Genomic DNA, 6,000 nt, shown 5'->3' on the forward strand with positions numbered 1-6,000 from the left:
GCCGTCACAAATCAAAAAGTTCTTTTGGTCATCTCGTGATTGCTCATCCCACTTTTTTGTGAGCATCTCTTAGGATATGATATCATTTTGTATGTCATGAGTGATGGTAAGCATAGTATAGAAGTGGTTCTTACGCTAAGGTTTACCAAACAACCCTTCCCACAAGCCAAAGTTTACAAAAAAAAAAGTGAACATGATTGAAATGGTAGAAAAAAAAACCCCTAGTGGTAATGCCAACTGGAGGAGAGGTTAAGAAGCGTCTGGTGATGGTGCTAGTGAAGTGAGTAGAGCGTGCTCATGCTAGGTAGAAGAGCCTAGTGTTATGAAGGTTAGGCAAAAAGACTCTTTATGTTGTTAGTATAAGAGCTTGGAGTGTTACAAGAGTTTTGCAAGAGCCTCCCATTGGATGGAGTACACGTGATCAGAAAGTCTCTCTAATAAGGTATAGGTAGAGTGACCTACGAGTGATAGTGATTAAGAGGTGGTCTTACCTCTTGGGCAAGTGATAGTGACCACGAGGGAAGTGTCTAAACCCTCATATGGTTGAATCTAGATACAGAGAAAGGTTTGACATACAACAAGAACTTGAGTTCTCCTTGAGCTAGTTTCTAGAGCATGAGCTTTTGAAGACGACCAGAACTTGAAATGAAGAATTTGTCAATGTGAAATTCAAGTTGCATAGCCTTGCTTGTGGTTGCATTGAAATGTGTACGTGAAAACATACAATTGTTGCTTTTTACGTAATTGAGAGATGAGTTTCTATTTACCGAGTGAAACTCTTTGAGCAATGTTATTTCCAAGCAAAGCATGACAAAATAATTAGTTATTGTGCATTTTACTGTGATGATGCTTTTATCATTTTACTTTGGATGAAAAGAGCTAAGAACATCGTATTAGAAAAAATGGGAAATTCTCAATAAAGTAGGAATCTTAAACTTCAACCCATCCCACTATGTATCTTGGGAAAATCCAATTGTGCCAAACTTTGAAGACTATTACACACCATGAGCTTTGTTCAATCACGAGGACATCTTGTTCAATATGTGTTCGAATCACTTGGAGAATGATTTTTAATTTAGAAAAGAGCACCATGTCATAGGATATGTGGTATTGATAAACACCTTGAATACCACACACGCTATTAGAAGAGTCTTTATCTCATGTGGTAAACACAACCTTTGAATTCTTTTTTGAAAAGGGTTAGATTTAAATTTTAGAGCATTACATAAACTGTCAAAAACTTCAAAGGAATGTTTCATGGGTGTGCACTCGTCAACTGCGAAAAGAAATCCATGATCAACATCCTATCCTTCTTCAAGGGATGTTCATGTTATGTTGATCCTTTCGAAAACATGGTTTCGGATCTTCACTCTATTAGAATTCTATGGTTGTCCCTTTCTCATCCATGGGAAGATAATTGCATTGACATCCTCCCACACTTGTGAGAAAAAATGGAGCTGGTGATGACTTCTCACAAATCTCTTGAAGTCTAGTATCTTAACTGAATCATTTTTAACAAAACACCTGAATAATAGCACGTTCTATTCCCTTGACCTTGTCACATGGCATGTGCTCCCACACACTCCTACTTCAAATTGTTTCTCGCACCTATAAAACAATGTCTTTGGAATCTCATGCATCTCATACCATCCCTTGCAACAAATCTCATTGTTATTCAATTAGAAAATTGTTCCATCCGAATTGAAAAAACTATACAAAATATGGGTCGTAGCTTATGAGATAAATTTTTTGTTCCTATTTTTACTTTTTTATTTGGAGCCACGATTGAGGAGATATGACCAAAATGGTGGACCCCAGTATGCCCACATCATGCAGGCACAACCCATTTCAAACTTTGCCAGTTTCTGTTTACACTGGCTCTTCTCTTTCTTGTGTAACCCTTGGGGGTTTCCTTCACCTATAAAAGGGGACCTCTTATTCCTTGACACCCATTCAAGAGGGAGTGAGAGAATTCATGCCAAATTAGCCTTTTGCTCTACACTTGCGTTTGAGAAAGGCTATCTAAACTTGAAAGTATCCTTGTAAACATCAACTCTAGTCAATCAAGGCCGAAGTCTTCTATCTCTTGCCATCTTCATTAAATTGGCAAATACCCTCAAAGGGATTGATAAGTAAGATGTTTTTTTCTTTGTTATTTTGTTGAAGTTTTGTTTTTCATTTCTAAGTCCAACCTACGTCTCCACATTTTCTACTACTTCTACCTCTACTCCTATCTCCATCTCTCTTGTGTCCTAATTGTTTCTCTTGAAGCCATTCAAGAAAGAACGCTCTATCAACAACCTTCTTGTAAACAAATACTAGTGCACAAGGTACATCTCTTCCCGCTACAGGTACATCTCTCCCCAAAGTATCCTTATTGCCAATGGGCAAGAATAGGGCTTGCGAGGGAAACTTCTCTTCTCTTCACTTCTCTCATATCTAGATTTTGCACATACTAGAGTTATCCGAGAGTAATAATCTACATGATGTGAATTTCTATCGCTTCCACTCTGTGTGATCTATTACAATTAACGTATGGAATAGTTATAAAATACACTTTCAACAACATATAGTGTTTCTCTTTGGCCCAAAAAGGCTTAATGAAATACTTCTTTCACCGGATCCCATCATACTCAATGAAGTGCTCATTGTGGGGCACATGTGCGGGCCATATGGTAGGAAATCTTGTCTAACAAAGGTAGATGCCATCCAAAGAATGAAAGAAACATGCACTAGCATCACTGAGGTTAGAAGGTTTTTGGGAGCATGTGTCTTTTATGTTATTTGGATTCCACATTATGCACATGTAGCTGGTCCTCTTTATCAATTGCTTAGAAAGAATCAAAAGTTTAAATGGACAGAAGCACATGTGAAAGCCATGAAAAAGCTAAAGAAGTTTCTCCAGTCAGCACCAACTTTGAAATAGGTAGACTATGAGTGTGAAAGGCCAGTAATTGTGACAGTAGACACCAGTCCTATAGGAATTGGATGGGAAATAGGGCAAGATGACAAGGAAGGACACATGTATGTGGTGAGATCTAGAGCACAGGTACCAAGTGCTTGCCAAAGAAACTATCCACATATAAAGAGAGAGTTATGGGGTATGGTTACAACTTTGAAAAATGGAAAAGAGTACCTAATTGGTGCATGTGTGATTGTAGAAACAAATTGTCTATGACTTCTTGGGATGATTACAAGCTGCTCAATGCCGGACATTGCTATGTTGCGGTGGATTGCCTACATTAAGTCCTTAAATCCCGAGTTTAAACACCTTGCATAACAATACAGTGGCAGATATGCTATCAAGGGTAAGGTATGAAGATGAGTCACAGATGATTGACAAGGGAGATGATGTAGTCACAAAGTTCTATTCTATCTCTCATGTCAAAGGTAACAATGTCTGCATGACTAATCCACTTGAATTGTTCTTAAAAGAGCTCTATGAAGTACTCTAACAAAACAAGATGATTGGTCTGAACAAGAATTCAAGAGGATACGCACGAAAGCATATGGGTACTTTTCGAGGGATGGTTACTTGTGGAAGCATCCTAAACAAAAGGGTGTTACACCACAAAGTGTTACATGTAAAAAAAGAGACTCAAGTAAAGCTCATGCAAGAGTTTCATGAGAGTCTATGGGCTAGACACAGGGGTGTGTGAGCAACCTTCTCCAAGTTGAAAAACAAATACTTATGGAAGGGTATGTATAAAGATGTATCTCAATTTGTAGACTCGTGTGTAACTTGTAAAATATATTCAAATGTTCGACATCGTGATGGATTGCACCCCACATATCCACTAGCCATGCACTATAGATGGGTTGTGGATCTAGTCACAATGACTTTAGGACTCTGCAAGATGAGATACTTAGTTCTTGCACAAGATTACCTAACTAACCAGGTTGAAGGACGAGCATTAAGAGCTAAAACCATTGAATCTGTGTGCAAATTCCTTCTCGATGAGGTGATTTGCCATTATGGTTGTGTGGGAAAGATCATTGTAGACACAGGTGAACTGGATGCCGAGGAAGCAAGGGATTTCTTTTTTAGATTAGGAATCAAGGTTTCTCTTACTACAACTTACAACCTTGAGGTCAATGGAAAGAGTGAAAGAGGGCATCCTCCTATCATCAAAGATTTGGCCAAGGATTACAAAGAAAGAGTTCGTGAGTGGCCAAAATTGTTGCCATATGATTTATGGGCTGATCGTACAGCACATAGCTCAGTAACTGGCTATATACCTGCGGAGCTGACGTATGGTCAAAAGCCAGTGATGCCGATTGAAGATACATGGAATGCACTACCTTGACAAGAAGGGCTTAGCAGGGAAGGTCTCCTTGCATTGCACATAAGGAAACTAGAGAGAAGACCTCGAGACATTGGGCTGCAAAAGAATGACTCAAAAATGCAAGGTTGAAAAGCAAGGGCTACTTTGATAAGTGGCATCGCCTCAGGAGTACAACATTTGACAAAGGTAACTGGGTTTTAGTGTATGATAGTAGCCTTGATAACCAACACACAGTCATGCGTAAGTTCTCAAAAAGATGGTTTGAACCGTATGTTGTAAAGCATGTGCATGAAAATGCTACTTACACCTTGTCTGAACTTGATGGTTCAAAAGTAAAGATTCCCATTGTAGAAAAAATGATCAAATTGTTTAAGAGAAGAGGAGATAGTGATCCAGTAGATATTGAGAAGGAGCCTAAGAGAAAGACATAGTTGAAGATCAAAGTGAAGACGAAGCGTTGGAAGCTATCAATGTAGATGAAATCATGAAAGATCTACAAGGAAATTGAAACTGTAGAAAATCATATATGGCACATACCAGAGGATGTGCAGGTTTAGAGGGAGTGGATGTCATGTTGTGACACGTAGATAGTGGGAACGAATGCTACAAGATCTATCTTGCAACGTTGTTTTAGATACATAAGTATATTTGCTATAATGTACATATGCATATATAAGAATAATAATAATCTTTCTATCTTATCCTAATATTTATCTCAAGGGTAACATATTCTTAATTTACCATTAGAAAGTACTATGGAAAAAAGCATCAACAACTCCTCTTCTTTAACTTGGGGTAAAAAACATTGGTTCTTTCTTTCTACTATCTCATTATCATCTCACATCATAGCTAGATCCTATATCTAGGGTAATTTTCAATATATATATATATATATATATATTCTATATATTTTTCTTATATTTCTAGGAAGGAATCAAATCATAGTGGGACACTAGCTTGCATGATTTTAAAAAATACACCTATTTTAATGCATTATTGCAATGATGATTACAAAATTTTGTCAAGGAACAATGTCATGCTTTCATATTGCATGAGGTGTCCATTGCAATCAAATGAAAGTCTAAGCTAAGGGGCCCACAACAAGACTTTTGTTGTTAGAAATGTATCCTTTTTTGATGATTTTTTGACACAACGTTCCAATCCAAATTGAAAAAAATATATAAAATGAGGGTCGTAGCTTATGAGCTGAAACTTTGGTCCCTACTAATTTTACTTTTTTATTTGGTGCCACGCTTGAAGAGATATGATCAAAATGGTGGACCCCAGTCTGGACCCCAGTCAGCCCACATCATGCAAGGAGAACCCATTTCAAACTTTGCCAGTTCCTATTCACACTGGCTCTTCTCTTTCTTGTGCAACCCTTGGGGGTTCCCTTAACCTATAAAAGGAGACCTCTTCTTCCTTGAAATCCATTCAAGAGGGAGTGAGAGGATTCATGCCAAATTAGTCTTTGCCCTACACTTGCCTTTGAGAAAGGCTAGCTAAACTTGAAAGCATCCTTGTAAGCATCAACTCTAGTCAATCAAGGCCGAGGTCTTCTACCTCTTGCCATCTTCATCAAATTGGCAAATACTCTCAAAGGGATTGATAAGCAAGGTTTTTTTTGCTTTATTATTTTGTTGAAGGTTTGTTTTTCATCTCTAAGCCCAACCTATGTCTCCATGTCTTCTACTACTTGTACCTCTACTCCTAT

The sequence above is a fragment of the Adiantum capillus-veneris genome, chromosome 12 (genome assembly GCF_014529385.1).
Source record: "Adiantum capillus-veneris isolate H3 chromosome 12, ASM1452938v2, whole genome shotgun sequence".
In the NCBI taxonomy this organism is placed as follows: domain Eukaryota; kingdom Viridiplantae; phylum Streptophyta; class Polypodiopsida; order Polypodiales; family Pteridaceae; genus Adiantum; species Adiantum capillus-veneris.